At 49.4% G+C, this 20,353-nt stretch overlaps 22 non-coding genes across 22 annotated transcripts; 7 read left to right on the top strand and 15 right to left on the bottom strand.

Moving 5' to 3' along the window:
• Positions 1-825: 825 nt before the first annotated feature.
• Trnap-ugg lies at positions 826-897 on the bottom strand. The gene has a single exon. It is a non-coding gene; the product is annotated as a tRNA-Pro (tRNA).
• Positions 898-2,543: 1,646 nt separating this feature from the next.
• On the bottom strand, positions 2,544-2,615 carry Trnap-cgg. The gene has a single exon. It is a non-coding gene; the product is annotated as a tRNA-Pro (tRNA).
• A 235-nt stretch (positions 2,616-2,850) lies between these two features.
• On the top strand, positions 2,851-2,923 carry Trnav-uac. The gene has a single exon. It is a non-coding gene; the product is annotated as a tRNA-Val (tRNA).
• A 601-nt stretch (positions 2,924-3,524) lies between these two features.
• Positions 3,525-3,596, bottom strand: Trnap-ugg. The gene has a single exon. It is a non-coding gene; the product is annotated as a tRNA-Pro (tRNA).
• Positions 3,597-5,242: 1,646 nt separating this feature from the next.
• On the bottom strand, positions 5,243-5,314 carry Trnap-cgg. The gene has a single exon. It is a non-coding gene; the product is annotated as a tRNA-Pro (tRNA).
• A 235-nt stretch (positions 5,315-5,549) lies between these two features.
• Positions 5,550-5,622, top strand: Trnav-uac. The gene has a single exon. It is a non-coding gene; the product is annotated as a tRNA-Val (tRNA).
• A 601-nt stretch (positions 5,623-6,223) lies between these two features.
• Positions 6,224-6,295, bottom strand: Trnap-ugg. Its single transcript has one exon. It is a non-coding gene; the product is annotated as a tRNA-Pro (tRNA).
• Positions 6,296-7,940: 1,645 nt separating this feature from the next.
• Positions 7,941-8,012, bottom strand: Trnap-cgg. The gene has a single exon. It is a non-coding gene; the product is annotated as a tRNA-Pro (tRNA).
• A 235-nt stretch (positions 8,013-8,247) lies between these two features.
• On the top strand, positions 8,248-8,320 carry Trnav-uac. The gene has a single exon. It is a non-coding gene; the product is annotated as a tRNA-Val (tRNA).
• Positions 8,321-8,921: 601 nt separating this feature from the next.
• On the bottom strand, positions 8,922-8,993 carry Trnap-ugg. The gene has a single exon. It is a non-coding gene; the product is annotated as a tRNA-Pro (tRNA).
• Positions 8,994-10,638: 1,645 nt separating this feature from the next.
• Trnap-cgg lies at positions 10,639-10,710 on the bottom strand. Its single transcript has one exon. It is a non-coding gene; the product is annotated as a tRNA-Pro (tRNA).
• Positions 10,711-10,945: 235 nt separating this feature from the next.
• Positions 10,946-11,018, top strand: Trnav-uac. Its single transcript has one exon. It is a non-coding gene; the product is annotated as a tRNA-Val (tRNA).
• Positions 11,019-11,619: 601 nt separating this feature from the next.
• Positions 11,620-11,691, bottom strand: Trnap-ugg. Its single transcript has one exon. It is a non-coding gene; the product is annotated as a tRNA-Pro (tRNA).
• A 1,647-nt stretch (positions 11,692-13,338) lies between these two features.
• On the bottom strand, positions 13,339-13,410 carry Trnap-cgg. Its single transcript has one exon. It is a non-coding gene; the product is annotated as a tRNA-Pro (tRNA).
• Positions 13,411-13,645: 235 nt separating this feature from the next.
• Trnav-uac lies at positions 13,646-13,718 on the top strand. The gene has a single exon. It is a non-coding gene; the product is annotated as a tRNA-Val (tRNA).
• A 601-nt stretch (positions 13,719-14,319) lies between these two features.
• Positions 14,320-14,391, bottom strand: Trnap-ugg. The gene has a single exon. It is a non-coding gene; the product is annotated as a tRNA-Pro (tRNA).
• Positions 14,392-16,033: 1,642 nt separating this feature from the next.
• On the bottom strand, positions 16,034-16,105 carry Trnap-cgg. The gene has a single exon. It is a non-coding gene; the product is annotated as a tRNA-Pro (tRNA).
• Positions 16,106-16,340: 235 nt separating this feature from the next.
• Positions 16,341-16,413, top strand: Trnav-uac. The gene has a single exon. It is a non-coding gene; the product is annotated as a tRNA-Val (tRNA).
• Positions 16,414-17,014: 601 nt separating this feature from the next.
• On the bottom strand, positions 17,015-17,086 carry Trnap-ugg. The gene has a single exon. It is a non-coding gene; the product is annotated as a tRNA-Pro (tRNA).
• A 1,643-nt stretch (positions 17,087-18,729) lies between these two features.
• Positions 18,730-18,801, bottom strand: Trnap-cgg. The gene has a single exon. It is a non-coding gene; the product is annotated as a tRNA-Pro (tRNA).
• Positions 18,802-19,036: 235 nt separating this feature from the next.
• Trnav-uac lies at positions 19,037-19,109 on the top strand. The gene has a single exon. It is a non-coding gene; the product is annotated as a tRNA-Val (tRNA).
• A 601-nt stretch (positions 19,110-19,710) lies between these two features.
• Trnap-ugg lies at positions 19,711-19,782 on the bottom strand. The gene has a single exon. It is a non-coding gene; the product is annotated as a tRNA-Pro (tRNA).
• Positions 19,783-20,353: the final 571 nt, after the last annotated feature.

Genomic DNA, 20,353 nt, shown 5'->3' on the forward strand with positions numbered 1-20,353 from the left:
CAAGAAAGTCGGGAAACCGAAGCACACAACTCATAACGAAAAGATTGTGGAATGCAGTGCGAAAGCAAAACTTCGAGAAGACCAACTCCGAAGCCATCGGCGAGCTAGGAATTATTCCGCACAAGAAGCGATCATGTAGGAAGAGCGAGCCGAGGCTGTCGCTCGACCACACAATAAATTTTTGCTTAATCCCAATTTGCAGTACCGGTTCGACACTAGAATACTGCGCCTTGGTTCTTCCAAAAGCGATAGTAATAAGCACGTCGACTGCAGTGTCATTTGGGGTAGTGAGTCAGACATGGAGAGGATATGGGGCGGGTGGAATATGCAACGACAGGGGCATTGCAGGGCGGCCGCCGGCTCCTTGCGCTGTGGCGCACCGGTGCCGGCGGCGGCCTGGCTGGGCTGCTGGTGCCTCCATGTAGAGCTGCCGCCGAGCCCAGGCAAAGTGCCGCTAACGAAGCGATTGCCTTTGGTGACATCTTTTGCAATAACGACTGCGCGAATCGACGGTATCTCGTAAGGAAGGAAAGAGCAGCAGCTGCCGCCGAGCCCAGGCGCCGTGCCGAACACGCAGAAGGTCCCCGGCTCGATTGCGGGCGGAAACCCGTTTTCGTCGCACTCAGCAAGACACTTGCTACGATCTCTACTGTGACCATTTAAATCAACTTCAAACGTTCCATCAGCAGGGTGCACATGGCTCAAATGAAACATGAAACGGTTTCAGAACTGGTTGTCGGATTTTAGCGCTGACTTGGAGGCCTGGAAATGCGCGAAACAGCCGCCGCCATGCGATTTGTTACCACACCGTTGTACAAAACGCAAGGGCTCGTCCGGGATTTGAACCCGGGACCTCCTGCACCCAAAGCAGGAATCATACCCCTAGACCAACGAGCCACCTGGCTGGAGCTGTCAAGTTAATCCCAAGTAGTGGGCCTCACAGGGAACACAAACTTTTACGCGAATTCGCAAGATAAACGCTTTCTGCAGGCAGCACTCACCACTGTTGAGAAGAATATTAAAGGCAACGAATAAAAAGCGAAATAACCTCATCGAGCACTGCTTATGAACAGCCGGCAGTGCCTCAGTTTCGGTATGTGCTTTCTCAGGGTTAAGAGGAGGCGAATGCACTAAACAAAAGAACATCGGGAAACCAAGCACCAACTCATAACGAAAAGATTGCAAAATGTACTGCAAGCAAAATTTCCAGAAGACGGATACTGAAGACGCCGCAGACAAAAGAATTATTCTATGCAGTAACGATTATCTAGGAAGCGTGAATTGCATGTGCTGCTCCACCACACAACTTCTTTTGATACTGTTTTACTTATTCTAAATTTTCATTACCTGATCGTCTCTAAAATACTGTGCGGTTATCACCTGGTTTCCAACAGCGATAGTAGTAAGAAAATCGACTACAATGTCTTTCAAAGTAGGTCAGACACAAAAAAAAAAAAAAAAATCGGAGCTGCGTGTAGCTCATGTCATTCTGCTTTCAATCGTGAATCTCCGGCTGGGAGTAGTGGCGTACTTCTGTAATCCAAGCTTCTGGGAGTCCGTTGTGTGGGAGAGATCTGGAAACAACTACAGATTCGACCGTTCCACGAGCTCAGGAACGGCCGCGATGCCTTCATCGAGCTCTGCAGATCGACAGATGATAGTGTGGAAATTTCGACAAGCGGTGGCTAAGGGTTAAGAGAAGCCAAACGCACTAAACACAAGAAAGTCGGGAAACCGAAGCACACAACTCATAACGAAAAGATTGTGGAATGCAGTGCGAAAGCAAAACTTCGAGAAGACCAACTCCGAAGCCATCGGCGAGCTAGGAATTATTCCGCACAAGAAGCGATCATGTAGGAAGAGCGAGCCGAGGCTGTCGCTCGACCACACAATAAATTTTTGCTTAATCCCAATTTGCAGTACCGGTTCGACACTAGAATACTGCGCCTTGGTTCTTCCAAAAGCGATAGTAATAAGCACGTCGACTGCAGTGTCATTTGGGGTAGTGAGTCAGACATGGAGAGGATATGGGGCGGGTGGAATATGCAACGACAGGGGCATTGCAGGGCGGCCGCCGGCTCCTTGCGCTGTGGCGCACCGGTGGCATCGGCGGCCTGGCTGGGCTGCTGGTGCCTCCATGTAGAGCTGCCGCCGAGCCCAGGCAAAGTGCCGCTAACGAAGCGATTGCCTTTGGTGACATCTTTTGCAATAACGACTGCGCGAATCGACGGTATCTCGTAAGGAAGGAAAGAGCAGCAGCTGCCACCGAGCCCAGGCGCCGTGCCGAACACGCAGAAGGTCCCCGGCTCGATTGCGGGCGGAAACCCGTTTTCGTCGCACTCAGCAAGACACTTGCTACGATCTCTACTGTGACCATTTAAATCAACTTCAAACGTTCCATCAGCAGGGTGCACATGGCTCAAATGAAACATGAAACGGTTTCAGAACTGGTTGTCGGATTTTAGCGCTGACTTGGAGGCCTGGAAATGCGCGAAACAGCCGCCGCCATGCGATTTGTTACCACACCGTTGTACAAAACGCAAGGGCTCGTCCGGGATTTGAACCCGGGACCTCCTGCACCCGAAGCAGGAATCATACCCCTAGACCAACGAGCCTATTCGTTCCGAAAACGCACTGCATGTGAATGACGCCACCTTTGATGGTCTCACCATGTAGGGCTGCAGCTCAGCCAGCGTTCTCCCTGTCTGTCGCGGTTGGATTGTTTTCATCGACGTCTTTTACTGCAGGAACTTCACGAATCGGAGGGAGCTCGTAGCCGATGCCCTTGCTAACACAGAAGAAAAACTGTTGCTATTACGAGTCTCCGGGTGGTACATGAAAAGAACCGTCGTTTCCGTGGTGTAGCGGTTATCACGTCTGCTTTACACGCAGAAGGTGCCCGGTTCGATGCCGGGCGGGAACACAACAATTTTAATCTATATTTCGGATTTCATTTCCGAGATGACCTCACGTCCGCGTATGCAGAGACAAGCAATGTTGTATGCTAGACGGATAGGGCGTCATTTTACTGTCAAATACTGTAGCTCTCTTATTGCACCGGTATTTGGTAACTGAGAACGCCCCTAGCTCCATTATGGCTGGCAAAATTTATAATCCGGTTCTTCAGGGCTACTTCAAGTGCGCTTGCTACTGGCTTTCCTGAGCTCACCCTACTCGCCTTGTCACAGCTCTGTCAAAGTGTGATACTAACTAATAATCAGAAACTCTTAGCCACGATCAATCTTACATGCCACCCCTTGGTTGTTGCCGTCGCTAGTAAGATGAGGGTAGACTGTCGCACAATTAAGCTGAATCTCCACTCACGGTGCACATATCCCGCAAAGACAACCTTGTTTTCCGTTGCATGCAAAATTACCGTCTGCCTTTCTACCGAATTCCACCTACGTACTTTACTGGCGCCGCATTCTTGTTATATCCACGTGCTATAACAGGCATCTACTCTTCATTGAGGAGCTGCAACCGGGGCTGAGTTCCACCTACGCTTCAGCACGATCAAAATGGCAGGGCTCGTCCGGGATTTGAACCCGGGACCTCCTGCACCCAAAGCAGGAATCATACCCCTAGACCAACGAGCCACCTGGCTGGAGCTGTCAAGTTAATCCCAAGTAGTGGGCCTCACAGGGAACACAAACTTTTACGCGAATTCGCAAGATAAACGCTTTCTGCAGGCAGCACTCACCACTGTTGAGAAGAATATTAAAGGCAACGAATAAAAAGCGAAATAACCTCATCGAGCACTGCTTATGAACAGCCGGCAGTGCCTCAGTTTCGGTATGTGCTTTCTCAGGGTTAAGAGGAGGCGAATGCACTAAACAAAAGAACATCGGGAAACCAAGCACCAACTCATAACGAAAAGATTGCAAAATGTACTGCAAGCAAAATTTCCAGAAGACGGATACTGAAGACGCCGCAGACAAAAGAATTATTCTATGCAGTAACGATTATCTAGGAAGCGTGAATTGCATGTGCTGCTCCACCACACAACTTCTTTTGATACTGTTTTACTTATTCTAAATTTTCATTACCTGATCGTCTCTAAAATACTGTGCGGTTATCACCTGGTTTCCAACAGCGATAGTAGTAAGAAAATCGACTACAATGTCTTTCAAAGTAGGTCAGACACAAAAAAAAAAAAAAAAATCGGAGCTGCGTGTAGCTCATGTCATTCTGCTTTCAATCGTGAATCTCCGGCTGGGAGTAGTGGCGTACTTCTGTAATCCAAGCTTCTGGGAGTCCGTTGTGTGGGAGAGATCTGGAAACAACTACAGATTCGACCGTTCCACGAGCTTAGGAACGGCCGCGATGCCTTCATCGAGCTCTGCAGATCGACAGATGATAGTGTGGAAATTTCGACAAGCGGTGGCTAAGGGTTAAGAGAAGCCAAACGCACTAAACACAAGAAAGTCGGGAAACCGAAGCACACAACTCATAACGAAAAGATTGTGGAATGCAGTGCGAAAGCAAAACTTCGAGAAGACCAACTCCGAAGCCATCGGCGAGCTAGGAATTATTCCGCACAAGAAGCGATCATGTAGGAAGAGCGAGCCGAGGCTGTCGCTCGACCACACAATAAATTTTTGCTTAATCCCAATTTGCAGTACCGGTTCGACACTAGAATACTGCGCCTTGGTTCTTCCAAAAGCGATAGTAATAAGCACGTCGACTGCAGTGTCATTTGGGGTAGTGAGTCAGACATGGAGAGGATATGGGGCGGGTGGAATATGCAACGACAGGGGCATTGCAGGGCGGCCGCCGGCTCCTTGCGCTGTGGCGCACCGGTGCCGGCGGCGGCCTGGCTGGGCTGCTGGTGCCTCCATGTAGAGCTGCCGCCGAGCCCAGGCAAAGTGCCGCTAACGAAGCGATTGCCTTTGGTGACATCTTTTGCAATAACGACTGCGCGAATCGACGGTATCTCGTAAGGAAGGAAAGAGCAGCAGCTGCCGCCGAGCCCAGGCGCCGTGCCGAACACGCAGAAGGTCCCCGGCTCGATTGCGGGCGGAAACCCGTTTTCGTCGCACTCAGCAAGACACTTGCTACGATCTCTACTGTGACCATTTAAATCAACTTCAAACGTTCCATCAGCAGGGTGCACATGGCTCAAATGAAACATGAAACGGTTTCAGAACTGGTTGTCGGATTTTAGCGCTGACTTGGAGGCCTGGAAATGCGCGAAACAGCCGCCGCCATGCGATTTGTTACCACACCGTTGTACAAAACGCAAGGGCTCGTCCGGGATTTGAACCCGGGACCTCCTGCACCCGAAGCAGGAATCATACCCCTAGACCAACGAGCCTATTCGTTCCGAAAACGCACTGCATGTGAATGACGCCACCTTTGATGGTCTCACCATGTAGGGCTGCAGCTCAGCCAGCGTTCTCCCTGTCTGTCGCGGTTGGATTGTTTTCATCGACGTCTTTTACTGCAGGAACTTCACGAATCGGAGGGAGCTCGTAGCCGATGCCCTTGCTAACACAGAAGAAAAACTGTTGCTATTACGAGTCTCCGGGTGGTACATGAAAAGAACCGTCGTTTCCGTGGTGTAGCGGTTATCACGTCTGCTTTACACGCAGAAGGTGCCCGGTTCGATGCCGGGCGGGAACACAACAATTTTAATCTATATTTCGGATTTCATTTCCGAGATGACCTCACGTCCGCGTATGCAGAGACAAGCAATGTTGTATGCTAGACGGATAGGGCGTCATTTTACTGTCAAATACTGTAGCTCTCTTATTGCACCGGTATTTGGTAACTGAGAACGCCCCTAGCTCCATTATGGCTGGCAAAATTTATAATCCGGTTCTTCAGGGCTACTTCAAGTGCGCTTGCTACTGGCTTTCCTGAGCTCACCCTACTCGCCTTGTCACAGCTCTGTCAAAGTGTGATACTAACTAATAATCAGAAACTCTTAGCCACGATCAATCTTACATGCCACCCCTTGGTTGTTGCCGTCGCTAGTAAGATGAGGGTAGACTGTCGCACAATTAAGCTGAATCTCCACTCACGGTGCACATATCCCGCAAAGACAACCTTGTTTTCCGTTGCATGCAAAATTACCGTCTGCCTTTCTACCGAATTCCACCTACGTACTTTACTGGCGCCGCATTCTTGTTATATCCACGTGCTATAACAGGCATCTACTCTTCATTGAGGAGCTGCAACCGGGGCTGAGTTCCACCTACGCTTCAGCACGATCAAAATGGCAGGGCTCGTCCGGGATTTGAACCCGGGACCTCCTGCACCCAAAGCAGGAATCATACCCCTAGACCAACGAGCCACCTGGCTGGAGCAGTCAAGTTAATCCCAAGTAGTGGGCCTCACAGGGAACACAAACTTTCACGCGAATTCGCAAGATAAACGCTTTCTGCAGGCAGCACTCACCACTGTTGAGAAGAATATTAAAGGCAACGAATAAAAAGCGAAATAACCTCATCGAGCACTGCTTATGAACAGCCGGCAGTGCCTCAGTTTCGGTATGTGCTTTCTCAGGGTTAAGAGGAGGCGAATGCACTAAACAAAAGAACATCGGGAAACCAAGCACCAACTCATAACGAAAAGATTGCAAAATGTACTGCAAGCAAAATTTCCAGAAGACGGATACTGAAGACGCCGCAGACAAAAGAATTATTCTATGCAGTAACGATTATCTAGGAAGCGTGAATTGCATGTGCTGCTCCACCACACAACTTCTTTTGATACTGTTTTACTTATTCTAAATTTTCATTACCTGATCGTCTCTAAAATACTGTGCGGTTATCACCTGGTTTCCAACAGCGATAGTAGTAAGAAAATCGACTACAATGTCTTTCAAAGTAGGTCAGACACAAAAAAAAAAAAAAAATCGGAGCTGCGTGTAGCTCATGTCATTCTGCTTTCAATCGTGAATCTCCGGCTGGGAGTAGTGGCGTACTTCTGTAATCCAAGCTTCTGGGAGTCCGTTGTGTGGGAGAGATCTGGAAACAACTACAGATTCGACCGTTCCACGAGCTCAGGAACGGCCGCGATGCCTTCATCGAGCTCTGCAGATCGACAGATGATAGTGTGGAAATTTCGACAAGCGGTGGCTAAGGGTTAAGAGAAGCCAAACGCACTAAACACAAGAAAGTCGGGAAACCGAAGCACACAACTCATAACGAAAAGATTGTGGAATGCAGTGCGAAAGCAAAACTTCGAGAAGACCAACTCCGAAGCCATCGGCGAGCTAGGAATTATTCCGCACAAGAAGCGATCATGTAGGAAGAGCGAGCCGAGGCTGTCGCTCGACCACACAATAAATTTTTGCTTAATCCCAATTTGCAGTACCGGTTCGACACTAGAATACTGCGCCTTGGTTCTTCCAAAAGCGATAGTAATAAGCACGTCGACTGCAGTGTCATTTGGGGTAGTGAGTCAGACATGGAGAGGATATGGGGCGGGTGGAATATGCAACGACAGGGGCATTGCAGGGCGGCCGCCGGCTCGTTGCGCTGTAGCGCACCGTTGCCGGCGGCGGCCTGGCTGGGCTGCTGGTGCCTCCATGTAGAGCTGCCGCCGAGCCCAGGCAAAGTGCCGCTAACGAAGCGATTGCCTTTGGTGACATCTTTTGCAATAACGACTGCGCGAATCGACGGTATCTCGTAAGGAAGGAAAGAGCAGCAGCTGCCGCCGAGCCCAGGCGCCGTGCCGAACACGCAGAAGGTCCCCGGCTCGATTGCGGGCGGAAACCCGTTTTCGTCGCACTCAGCAAGACACTTGCTACGATCTCTACTGTGACCATTTAAATCAACTTCAAACGTTCCATCAGCAGGGTGCACATGGCTCAAATGAAACATGAAACGGTTTCAGAACTGGTTGTCGGATTTTAGCGCTGACTTGGAGGCCTGGAAATGCGCGAAACAGCCGCCGCCATGCGATTTGTTACCACACCGTTGTACAAAACGCAAGGGCTCGTCCGGGATTTGAACCCGGGACCTCCTGCACCCGAAGCAGGAATCATACCCCTAGACCAACGAGCCTATTCGTTCCGAAAACGCACTGCATGTGAATGACGCCACCTTTGATGGTCTCACCATGTAGGGCTGCAGCTCAGCCAGCGTTCTCCCTGTCTGTCGCGGTTGGATTGTTTTCATCGACGTCTTTTACTGCAGGAACTTCACGAATCGGAGGGAGCTCGTAGCCGATGCCCTTGCTAACACAGAAGAAAAACTGTTGCTATTACGAGTCTCCGGGTGGTACATGAAAAGAACCGTCGTTTCCGTGGTGTAGCGGTTATCACGTCTGCTTTACACGCAGAAGGTGCCCGGTTCGATGCCGGGCGGGAACACAACAATTTTAATCTATATTTCGGATTTCATTTCCGAGATGACCTCACGTCCGCGTATGCAGAGACAAGCAATGTTGTATGCTAGACGGATAGGGCGTCATTTTACTGTCAAATACTGTAGCTCTCTTATTGCACCGGTATTTGGTAACCGAGAACGCCCCTAGCTCCATTATGGCTGGCAAAATTTGTAATCCGGTTCTTCAGGGCTACTTCAAGTGCGCTTGCTACTGGCTTTCCTGAGCTCACCCTACTCGCCTTGTCACAGCTCTGTCAAAGTGTGATACTAACTAATAATCAGAAACTCTTAGCCACGATCAATCTTACATGCCACCCCTTGGTTGTTGCCGTCGCTAGTAAGATGAGGGTAGACTGTCGCACAATTAAGCTGAATCTCCACTCACGGTGCACATATCCCGCAAAGACAACCTTGTTTTCCGTTGCATGCAAAATTACCGTCTGCCTTTCTACCGAATTCCACCTACGTACTTTACTGGCGCCGCATTCTTGTAATATCCACGTGCTATAACAGGCATCTACTCTTCATTGAGGAGCTGCAACCGGGGCTGAGTTCCACCTACGCTTCAGCACGATCAAAATGGCAGGGCTCGTCCGGGATTTGAACCCGGGACCTCCTGCACCCAAAGCAGGAATCATACCCCTAGACCAACGAGCCACCTGGCTGGAGCTGTCAAGTTAATCCCAAGTAGTGGGCCTCACAGGGAACACAAACTTTTACGCGAATTCGCAAGATAAACGCTTTCTGCAGGCAGCACTCACCACTGTTGAGAAGAATATTAAAGGCAACGAATAAAAAGCGAAATAACCTCATCGAGCACTGCTTATGAACAGCCGGCAGTGCCTCAGTTTCGGTATGTGCTTTCTCAGGGTTAAGAGGAGGCGAATGCACTAAACAAAAGAACATCGGGAAACCAAGCACCAACTCATAACGAAAAGATTGCAAAATGTACTGCAAGCAAAATTTCCAGAAGACGGATACTGAAGACGCCGCAGACAAAAGAATTATTCTATGCAGTAACGATTATCTAGGAAGCGTGAATTGCATGTGCTGCTCCACCACACAACTTCTTTTGATACTGTTTTACTTATTCTAAATTTTCATTACCTGATCGTCTCTAAAATACTGTGCGGTTATCACCTGGTTTCCAACAGCGATAGTAGTAAGAAAATCGACTACAATGTCTTTCAAAGTAGGTCAGACACAAAAAAAAAAAAAAAATCGGAGCTGCGTGTAGCTCATGTCATTCTGCTTTCAATCGTGAATCTCCGGCTGGGAGTAGTAGCGTACTTCTGTAATCCAAGCTTCTGGGAGTCCGTTGTGTGGGAGAGATCTGGAAACAACTACAGATTCGACCGTTCCACGAGCTCAGGAACGGCCGCGATGCCTTCATCGAGCTCTGCAGATCGACAGATGATAGTGTGGAAATTTCGACAAGCGGTGGCTAAGGGTTAAGAGAAGCCAAACGCACTAAACACAAGAAAGTCGGGAAACCGAAGCACACAACTCATAACGAAAAGATTGTGGAATGCAGTGCGAAAGCAAAACTTCGAGAAGACCAACTCCGAAGCCATCGGCGAGCTAGGAATTATTCCGCACAAGAAGCGATCATGTAGGAAGAGCGAGCCGAGGCTGTCGCTCGACCACACAATAAATTTTTGCTTAATCCCAATTTGCAGTACCGGTTCGACACTAGAATACTGCGCCTTGGTTCTTCCAAAAGCGATAGTAATAAGCACGTCGACTGCAGTGTCATTTGGGGTAGTGAGTCAGACATGGAGAGGATATGGGGCGGGTGGAATATGCAACGACAGGGGCATTGCAGGGCGGCCGCCGGCTCCTTGCGCTGTGGCGCACCGGTGGCGGCGGCGGCCTGGCTGGGCTGCTGGTGCCTCCATGTAGAGCTGCCGCCGAGCCCAGGCAAAGTGCCGCTAACGAAGCGATTGCCTTTGGTGACATCTTTTGCAATAACGACTGCGCGAATCGACGGTATCTCGTAAGGAAGGAAAGAGCAGCAGCTGCCACCGAGCCCAGGCGCCGTGCCGAACACGCAGAAGGTCCCCGGCTCGATTGCGGGCGGAAACCCGTTTTCGTCGCACTCAGCAAGACACTTGCTACGATCTCTACTGTGACCATTTAAATCAACTTCAAACGTTCCATCAGCAGGGTGCACATGGCTCAAATGAAACATGAAACGGTTTCAGAACTGGTTGTCGGATTTTAGCGCTGACTTGGAGGCCTGGAAATGCGCGAAACAGCCGCCGCCATGCGATTTGTTACCACACCGTTGTACAAAACGCAAGGGCTCGTCCGGGATTTGAACCCGGGACCTCCTGCACCCGAAGCAGGAATCATACCCCTAGACCAACGAGCCTATTCGTTCCGAAAACGCACTGCATGTGAATGACGCCACCTTTGATGGTCTCACCATGTAGGGCTGCAGCTCAGCCAGCGTTCTCCCTGTCTGTCGCGGTTGGATTGTTTTCATCGACGTCTTTTACTGCAGGAACTTCACGAATCGGAGGGAGCTCGTAGCCGATGCCCTTGCTAACACAGAAGAAAAACTGTTGCTATTACGAGTCTCCGGGTGGTACATGAAAAGAACCGTCGTTTCCGTGGTGTAGCGGTTATCACGTCTGCTTTACACGCAGAAGGTGCCCGGTTCGATGCCGGGCGGGAACACAACAATTTTAATCTATATTTCGGATTTCATTTCCGAGATGACCTCACGTCCGCGTATGCAGAGACAAGCAATGTTGTATGCTAGACGGATAGGGCGTCATTTTACTGTCAAATACTGTAGCTCTCTTATTGCACCGGTATTTGGTAACTGAGAACGCCCCTAGCTCCATTATGGCTGGCAAAATTTATAATCCGGTTCTTCAGGGCTACTTCAAGTGCGCTTGCTACTGGCTTTCCTGAGCTCACCCTACTCGCCTTGTCACAGCTCTGTCAAAGTGTGATACTAACTAATAATCAGAAACTCTTAGCCACGATCAATCTTACATGCCACCCCTTGGTTGTTGCCGTCGCTAGTAAGATGAGGGTAGACTGTCGCACAATTAAGCTGAATCTCCACTCACGGTGCACATATCCCGCAAAGACAACCTTGTTTTCCGTTGCATGCAAAATTACCGTCTGCCTTTCTACCGAATTCCACCTACGTACTTTACTGGCGCCGCATTCTTGTTATATCCACGTGCTATAACAGGCATCTACTCTTCATTGAGGAGCTGCAACCGGGGCTGAGTTCCACCTACGCTTCAGCACGATCAAAATGGCAGGGCTCGTCCGGGATTTGAACCCGGGACCTCCTGCACCCAAAGCAGGAATCATACCCCTAGACCAACGAGCCACCTGGCTGGAGCTGTCAAGTTAATCCCAAGTAGTGGGCCTCACAGGGAACACAAACTTTTACGCGAATTCGCAAGATAAACGCTTTCTGCAGGCAGCACTCACCACTGTTGAGAAGAATATTAAAGGCAACGAATAAAAAGCGAAATAACCTCATCGAGCACTGCTTATGAACAGCCGGCAGTGCCTCAGTTTCGGTATGTGCTTTCTCAGGGTTAAGAGGAGGCGAATGCACTAAACAAAAGAACATCGGGAAACCAAGCACCAACTCATAACGAAAAGATTGCAAAATGTACTGCAAGCAAAATTTCCAGAAGACGGATACTGAAGACGCCGCAGACAAAAGAATTATTCTATGCAGTAACGATTATCTAGGAAGCGTGAATTGCATGTGCTGCTCCACCACACAACTTCTTTTGATACTGTTTTACTTATTCTAAATTTTCATTACCTGATCGTCTCTAAAATACTGTGCGGTTATCACCTGGTTTCCAACAGCGATAGTAGTAAGAAAATCGACTACAATGTCTTTCAAAGTAGGTCAGACACAAAAAAAAAAAAAAAAAATCGGAGCTGCGTGTAGCTCATGTCATTCTGCTTTCAATCGTGAATCTCCGGCTGGGAGTAGTGGCGTACTTCTGTAATCCAAGCTTCTGGGAGTCCGTTGTGTGGGAGAGATCTGGAAACAACTACAGATTCGACCGTTCCACGAGCTCAGGAACGGCCGCGATGCCTTCATCGAGCTCTGCAGATCGACAGATGATAGTGTGGAAATTTCGACAAGCGGTGGCTAAGGGTTAAGAGAAGCCAAACGCACTAAACACAAGAAAGTCGGGAAACCGAAGCACACAACTCATAACGAAAAGATTGTGGAATGCAGTGCGAAAGCAAAACTTCGAGAAGACCAACTCCGAAGCCATCGGCGAGCTAGGAATTATTCCGCACAAGAAGCGATCATGTAGGAAGAGCGAGCCGAGGCTGTCGCTCGACCACACAATAAATTTTTGCTTAATCCCAATTTGCAGTACCGGTTCGACACTAGAATACTGCGCCTTGGTTCTTCCAAAAGCGATAGTAATAAGCACGTCGACTGCAGTGTCATTTGGGGTAGTGAGTCAGACATGGAGAGGATATGGGGCGGGTGGAATATGCAACGACAGGGGCATTGCAGGGCGGCCGCCGGCTCCTTGCGCTGTGGCGCACCGGTGCCGGCGGCGGCCTGGCTGGGCTGCTGGTGCCTCCATGTAGAGCTGCCGCCGAGCCCAGGCAAAGTGCCGCTAACGAAGCGATTGCCTTTGGTGACATCTTTTGCAATAACGACTGCGCGAATCGACGGTATCTCGTAAGGAAGGAAAGAGCAGCAGCTGCCGCCGAGCCCAGGCGCCGTGCCGAACACGCAGAAGGTCCCCGGCTCGATTGCGGGCGGAAACCCGTTTTCGTCGCACTCAGCAAGACACTTGCTACGATCTCTACTGTGACCATTTAAATCAACTTCAAACGTTCCATCAGCAGGGTGCACATGGCTCAAATGAAACATGAAACGGTTTCAGAACTGGTTGTCGGATTTTAGCGCTGACTTGGAGGCCTGGAAATGCGCGAAACAGCCGCCGCCATGCGATTTGTTACCACACCGTTGTACAAAACGCAAGGGCTCGTCCGGGATTTGAACCCGGGACCTCCTGCACCCGAAGCAGGAATCATACCCCTAGACCAACGAGCCTATTCGTTCCGAAAACGCACTGCATGTGAATGACGCCACCTTTGATGGTCTCACCATGTAGGGCTGCAGCTCAGCCAGCGTTCTCCCTGTCTGTCGCGGTTGGATTGTTTTCATCGACGTCTTTTACTGCAGGAACTTCACGAATCGGAGGGAGCTCGTAGCCGATGCCCTTGCTAACACAGAAGAAAAACTGTTGCTATTACGAGTCTCCGGGTGGTACATGAAAAGAACCGTCGTTTCCGTGGTGTAGCGGTTATCACGTCTGCTTTACACGCAGAAGGTGCCCGGTTCGATGCCGGGCGGGAACACAACAATTTTAATCTATATTTCGGATTTCATTTCCGAGATGACCTCACGTCCGCGTATGCAGAAACAAGCAATGTTGTATGCTAGACGGATAGGGCGTCATTTTACTGTCAAATACTGTAGCTCTCTTATTGCACCGGTATTTGGTAACTGAGAACGCCCCTAGCTCCATTATGGCTGGCAAAATTTATAATCCGGTTCTTCAGGGCTACTTCAAGTGCGCTTGCTACTGGCTTTCCTGAGCTCACCCTACTCGCCTTGTCACAGCTCTGTCAAAGTGTGATACTAACTAATAATCAGAAACTCTTAGCCACGATCAATCTTACATGCCACCCCTTGGTTGTTGCCGTCGCTAGTAAGATGAGGGTAGACTGTCGCACAATTAAGCTGAATCTCCACTCACGGTGCACATATCCCGCAAAGACAACCTTGTTTTCCGTTGCATGCAAAATTACCGTCTGCCTTTCTACCGAATTCCACCTACGTACTTTACTGGCGCCGCATTCTTGTTATATCCACGTGCTATAACAGGCATCTACTCTTCATTGAGGAGCTGCAACCGGGGCTGAGTTCCACCTACGCTTCAGCACGATCAAAATGGCAGGGCTCGTCCGGGATTTGAACCCGGGACCTCCTGCACCCAAAGCAGGAATCATACCCCTAGACCAACGAGCCACCTGGCTGGAGCTGTCAAGTTAATCCCAAGTAGTGGGCCTCACAGGGAACACAAACTTTTACGCGAATTCGCAAGATAAACGCTTTCTGCAGGCAGCACTCACCACTGTTGAGAAGAATATTAAAGGCAACGAATAAAAAGCGAAATAACCTCATCGAGCACTGCTTATGAACAGCCGGCAGTGCCTCAGTTTCGGTATGTGCTTTCTCAGGGTTAAGAGGAGGCGAATGCACTAAACAAAAGAACATCGGGAAACCAAGCACCAACTCATAACGAAAAGATTGCAAAATGTACTGCAAGCAAAATTTCCAGAAGACGGATACTGAAGACGCCGCAGACAAAAGAATTATTCTATGCAGTAACGATTATCTAGGAAGCGTGAATTGCATGTGCTGCTCCACCACACAACTTCTTTTGATACTGTTTTACTTATTCTAAATTTTCATTACCTGATCGTCTCTAAAATACTGTGCGGTTATCACCTGGTTTCCAACAGCGATAGTAGTAAGAAAATCGACTACAATGTCTTTCAAAGTAGGTCAGACACAAAAAAAAAAAAATCGGAGCTGCGTGTAGCTCATGTCATTCTGCTTTCAATCGTGAATCTCCGGCTGGGAGTAGTGGCGTACTTCTGTAATCCAAGCTTCTGGGAGTCCGTTGTGTGGGAGAGATCTGGAAACAACTACAGATTCGACCGTTCCACGAGCTCAGGAACGGCCGCGATGCCTTCATCGAGCTCTGCAGATCGACAGATGATAGTGTGGAAATTTCGACAAGCGGTGGCTAAGGGTTAAGAGAAGCCAAACGCACTAAACACAAGAAAGTCGGGAAACCGAAGCACACAACTCATAACGAAAAGATTGTGGAATGCAGTGCGAAAGCAAAACTTCGAGAAGACCAACTCCGAAGCCATCGGCGAGCTAGGAATTATTCCGCACAAGAAGCGATCATGTAGGAAGAGCGAGCCGAGGCTGTCGCTCGACCACACAATAAATTTTTGCTTAATCCCAATTTGCAGTACCGGTTCGACACTAGAATACTGCGCCTTGGTTCTTCCAAAAGCGATAGTAATAAGCACGTCGACTGCAGTGTCATTTGGGGTAGTGAGTCAGACATGGAGAGGATATGGGGCGGGTGGAATATGCAACGACAGGGGCATTGCAGGGCGGCCGCCGGCTCCTTGCGCTGTGGCGCACCGGTGCCGGCGGCGGCCTGGCTGGGCTGCTGGTGCCTCCATGTAGAGCTGCCGCCGAGCCCAGGCAAAGTGCCGCTAACGAAGCGATTGCCTTTGGTGACATCTTTTGCAATAACGACTGCGCGAATCGACGGTATCTCGTAAGGAAGGAAAGAGCAGCAGCTGCCGCCGAGCCCAGGCGCCGTGCCGAACACGCAGAAGGTCCCCGGCTCGATTGCGGGCGGAAACCCGTTTTCGTCGCACTCAGCAAGACACTTGCTACGATCTCTACTGTGACCATTTAAATGAACTTCAAACGTTCCATCAGCAGGGTGCACATGGCTCAAATGAAACATGAAACGGTTTCAGAACTGGTTGTCGGATTTTAGCGCTGACTTGGAGGCCTGGAAATGCGCGAAACAGCCGCCGCCATGCGATTTGTTACCACACCGTTGTACAAAACGCAAGGGCTCGTCCGGGATTTGAACCCGGGACCTCCTGCACCCGAAGCAGGAATCATACCCCTAGACCAACGAGCCTATTCGTTCCGAAAACGCACTGCATGTGAATGACGCCACCTTTGATGGTCTCACCATGTAGGGCTGCAGCTCAGCCAGCGTTCTCCCTGTCTGTCGCGGTTGGATTGTTTTCATCGACGTCTTTTACTGCAGGAACTTCACGAATCGGAGGGAGCTCGTAGCCGATGCCCTTGCTAACACAGAAGAAAAACTGTTGCTATTACGAGTCTCCGGGTGGTACATGAAAAGAACCGTCGTTTCCGTGGTGTAGCGGTTATCACGTCTGCTTTACACGCAGAAGGTGCCCGGTTCGATGCCGGGCGGGAACACAACAATTTTAATCTATATTTCGGATTTCATTTCCGAGATGACCTCACGTCCGCGTATGCAGAAACAAGCAATGTTGTATGCTAGACGGATAGGGCGTCATTTTACTGTCAAATACTGTAGCTCTCTTATTGCACCGGTATTTGGTAACTGAGAACGCCCCTAGCTCCATTATGGCTGGCAAAATTTATAATCCGGTTCTTCAGGGCTACTTCAAGTGCGCTTGCTACTGGCTTTCCTGAGCTCACCCTACTCGCCTTGTCACAGCTCTGTCAAAGTGTGATACTAACTAATAATCAGAAACTCTTAGCCACGATCAATCTTACATGCCACCCCTTGGTTGTTGCCGTCGCTAGTAAGATGAGGGTAGACTGTCGCACAATTAAGCTGAATCTCCACTCACGGTGCACATATCCCGCAAAGACAACCTTGTTTTCCGTTGCATGCAAAATTACCGTCTGCCTTTCTACCGAATTCCACCTACGTACTTTACTGGCGCCGCATTCTTGTTATATCCACGTGCTATAACAGGCATCTACTCTTCATTGAGGAGCTGCAACCGGGGCTGAGTTCCACCTACGCTTCAGCACGATCAAAATGGCAGGGCTCGTCCGGGATTTGAACCCGGGACCTCCTGCACCCAAAGCAGGAATCATACCCCTAGACCAACGAGCCACCTGGCTGGAGCTGTCAAGTTAATCCCAAGTAGTGGGCCTCACAGGGAACACAAACTTTTACGCGAATTCGCAAGATAAACGCTTTCTGCAGGCAGCACTCACCACTGTTGAGAAGAATATTAAAGGCAACGAATAAAAAGCGAAATAACCTCATCGAGCACTGCTTATGAACAGCCGGCAGTGCCTCAGTTTCGGTATGTGCTTTCTCAGGGTTAAGAGGAGGCGAATGCACTAAACAAAAGAACATCGGGAAACCAAGCACCAACTCATAACGAAAAGATTGCAAAATGTACTGCAAGCAAAATTTCCAGAAGACGGATACTGAAGACGCCGCAGACAAAAGAATTATTCTATGCAGTAACGATTATCTAGGAAGCGTGAATTGCATGTGCTGCTCCACCACACAACTTCTTTTGATACTGTTTTACTTATTCTAAATTTTCATTACCTGATCGTCTCTAAAATACTGTGCGGTTATCACCTGGTTTCCAACAGCGATAGTAGTAAGAAAATCGACTACAATGTCTTTCAAAGTAGGTCAGACACAAAAAAAAAAAAAATCGGAGCTGCGTGTAGCTCATGTCATTCTGCTTTCAATCGTGAATCTCCGGCTGGGAGTAGTGGCGTACTTCTGTAATCCAAGCTTCTGGGAGTCCGTTGTGTGGGAGAGATCTGGAAACAACTACAGATTCGACCGTTCCACGAGTTCAGGAACGGCCGCGATGCCTTCATCGAGCTCTGCAGATCGACAGATGATAGTGTGGAAATTTCGACAAGCGGTGGCTAAGGGTTAAGAGAAGCCAAACGCACTAAACACAAGAAAGTCGGGAAACCGAAGCACACAACTCATAACGAAAAGATTGTGGAATGCAGTGCGAAAGCAAAACTTCGAGAAGACCAACTCCGAAGCCATCGGCGAGCTAGGAATTATTCCGCACAAGAAGCGATCATGTAGGAAGAGCGAGCCGAGGCTGTCGCTCGACCACACAATAAATTTTTGCTTAATCCCAATTTGCAGTACCGGTTCGACACTAGAATACTGCGCCTTGGTTCTTCCAAAAGCGATAGTAATAAGCACGTCGACTGCAGTGTCATTTGGGGTAGTGAGTCAGACATGGAGAGGATATGGGGCGGGTGGAATATGCAACGACAGGGGCATTGCAGGGCGGCCGCCGGCTCCTTGCGCTGTGGCGCACCGGTGCCGGCGGCGGCCTGGCTGGGCTGCTGGTGCCTCCATGTAGAGCTGCCGCCGAGCCCAGGCAAAGTGCCGCTAACGAAGCGATTGCCTTTGGTGACATCTTTTGCAATAACGACTGCGCGAATCGACGGTATCTCGTAAGGAAGGAAAGAGCAGCAGCTGCCGCCGAGCCCAGGCGCCGTGCCGAACACGCAGAAGGTCCCCGGCTCGATTGCGGGCGGAAACCCGTTTTCGTCGCACTCAGCAAGACACTTGCTACGATCTCTACTGTGACCATTTAAATCAACTTCAAACGTTCCATCAGCAGGGTGCACATGGCTCAAATGAAACATGAAACGGTTTCAGAACTGGTTGTCGGATTTTAGCGCTGACTTGGAGGCCTGGAAATGCGCGAAACAGCCGCCGCCATGCGATTTGTTACCACACCGTTGTACAAAACGCAAGGGCTCGTCCGGGATTTGAACCCGGGACCTCCTGCACCCGAAGCAGGAATCATACCCCTAGACCAACGAGCCTATTCGTTCCGAAAACGCACTGCATGTGAATGACGCCACCTTTGATGGTCTCACCATGTAGGGCTGCAGCTCAGCCAGCGTTCTCCCTGTCTGTCGCGGTTGGATTGTTTTCATCGACGTCTTTTACTGCAGGAACTTCACGAATCGGAGGGAGCTCGTAGCCGATGCCCTTGCTAACACAGAAGAAAAACTGTTGCTATTACGAGTCTCCGGGTGGTACATGAAAAGAACCGTCGTTTCCGTGGTGTAGCGGTTATCACGTCTGCTTTACACGCAGAAGGTGCCCGGTTCGATGCCGGGCGGGAACACAACAATTTTAATCTATATTTCGGATTTCATTTCCGAGATGACCTCACGTCCGCGTATGCAGAGACAAGCAATGTTGTATGCTAGACGGATAGGGCGTCATTTTACTGTCAAATACTGTAGCTCTCTTATTGCACCGGTATTTGGTAACTGAGAACGCCCCTAGCTCCATTATGGCTGGCAAAATTTATAATCCGGTTCTTCAGGGCTACTTCAAGTGCGCTTGCTACTGGCTTTCCTGAGCTCACCCTACTCGCCTTGTCACAGCTCTGTCAAAGTGTGATACTAACTAATAATCAGAAACTCTTAGCCACGATCAATCTTACATGCCACCCCTTGGTTGTTGCCGTCGCTAGTAAGATGAGGGTAGACTGTCGCACAATTAAGCTGAATCTCCACTCACGGTGCACATATCCCGCAAAGACAACCTTGTTTTCCGTTGCATGCAAAATTACCGTCTGCCTTTCTACCGAATTCCACCTACGTACTTTACTGGCGCCGCATTCTTGTTATATCCACGTGCTATAACAGGCATCTACTCTTCATTGAGGAGCTGCAACCGGGGCTGAGTTCCACCTACGCTTCAGCACGATCAAAATGGCAGGGCTCGTCCGGGATTTGAACCCGGGACCTCCTGCACCCAAAGCAGGAATCATACCCCTAGACCAACGAGCCACCTGGCTGGAGCTGTCAAGTTAATCCCAAGTAGTGGGCCTCACAGGGAACACAAACTTTTACGCGAATTCGCAAGATAAACGCTTTCTGCAGGCAGCACTCACCACTGTTGAGAAGAATATTAAAGGCAACGAATAAAAAGCGAAATAACCTCATCGAGCACTGCTTATGAACAGCCGGCAGTGCCTCAGTTTCGGTATGTGCTTTCTCAGGGTTAAGAGGAGGCGAATGCACTAAACAAAAGAACATCGGGAAACCAAGCACCAACTCATAACGAAAAGATTGCAAAATGTACTGCAAGCAAAATTTCCAGAAGACGGATACTGAAGACGCCGCAGACAAAAGAATTATTCTATGCAGTAACGATTATCTAGGAAGCGTGAATTGCATGTGCTGCTCCACCACACAACTTCTTTTGATACTGTTTTACTTATTCTAAATTTTCATTACCTGATCGTCTCTAAAATACTGTGCGGTTATCACCTGGTTTCCAACAGCGATAGTAGTAAGAAAATCGACTACAATGTCTTTCAAAGTAGGTCAGACACAAAAAAAAAAAAAATCGGAGCTG

Source organism: Schistocerca americana, chromosome 2 (genome assembly GCF_021461395.2).
Source record: "Schistocerca americana isolate TAMUIC-IGC-003095 chromosome 2, iqSchAmer2.1, whole genome shotgun sequence".
Taxonomy (NCBI): Eukaryota; Metazoa; Arthropoda; class Insecta; order Orthoptera; family Acrididae; genus Schistocerca; species Schistocerca americana.